Source organism: Clinocottus analis, unplaced genomic scaffold, assembly GCF_023055335.1.
Source record: "Clinocottus analis isolate CAN_PGR_092001 unplaced genomic scaffold, fCliAna1.0.p SCAF_22, whole genome shotgun sequence".
Classification (NCBI taxonomy): domain Eukaryota; kingdom Metazoa; phylum Chordata; class Actinopteri; order Perciformes; family Cottidae; genus Clinocottus; species Clinocottus analis.
The window spans coordinates 5,847,501-5,848,798 of NW_027175954.1; positions in this window are offsets into that span (position 1 = coordinate 5,847,501).

Consider the following 1,298-nt stretch of genomic DNA (forward strand, 5'->3'; position numbering starts at 1 on the left):
GTTCAGGTGCTCGGGTGATCTCAGGTAGAGGCAGATCCATGCTGTAGGAAAGAATACAGACGGCTGGAATCAACTAAGAAATAATACAGAGACAATGTAGTCGCCATGAGCAGCGTTGATATGCCCCTAAAACACAACTTCACACAACAGAAAAGGCAAGACATGATTTATAGTTGAGGCTGCATGAAGTGAAGTTTATTTTTTCTGTCCTCCGGCTGCTGGTTTAGTAAGTTTTGGTTCTCGAGTGATACGACTTATACTTTTGGAGTCCGTGGAGTTGCTACTTTGATTTTTTTTTTTTTTTTTTGCTGTGTGCTTAATTAGTTTCCTTGATGCTGGATTAGGTTTTGTTTTGGTAAACATGTTTAGCCTGATATTTTAGCAGAGTTTCTTCCCGTTATGTGTGTCTGCTGCTACTTGCTTAACATGTCATTCTCTGTTGTTTTTTTTGTTGGATTTAAGAGGTTAGAATAAAAATGTAATAAACTGATAATATTATGTTTTAATTGTCAGAAAGCCTAGATGACATTGAAGTAATACCTTTTTGATGTATATGCACAGTACATAGTCAGATAATAGCTACAATCACAAGTCATGCCACCATATTGTGCTTTTTAATCACATTTGCCTTTGATATAGAATTCAGGAGACACTCATCACTACAAGATTATAAAAACCTGATAAATCATCCTGCGGTTGACCTTAAAGGTTAATGATTTTCCTGTCAACGCATTATGTCAGAATAAGGAGCTCGACAGACTCGGGAGCGTTGCCTCGGGAGCCAGAGGCTCAACATGAAGAGATCAGACAGACAGACGGAGTCCATCCATCAAATGTTAAACTGCGAGCACATCAAAGGAAAGCATCTGCTTCATAACCTTGGAGAACTGTAGGAAAGAACAATTCCAGGCTCCATGTACAACAGATACGCTGTCAGCACAGAAGGGGACTGTAGCATCCTCTGGGAAGATCGTCCCACCTAATGCAACAGTATGTCTGTACCTTTCACCATCATAGAGCACAGATATTAGTTACAAAGCACTTGGAAGGACATGCGTGAAGCTGATAATGATGACATTTTTGTTGTTTGTTCCTATGACGTAAATTTGGAGCGAAATGAGTCGGAACAAGTTGTACATGTGAAATATGAAGAGTGAACGAGAGGCATTAGCATAATGTAGCAACTTAAATTTACCTAACGCCTGTTCGAGGTGGAGCTCAGGTTGATAAATAGCAGATGCAACTGCGTATCAATAATCAATAATCCTTGCTTCTGAGTCACTGTGATGACATTTCAA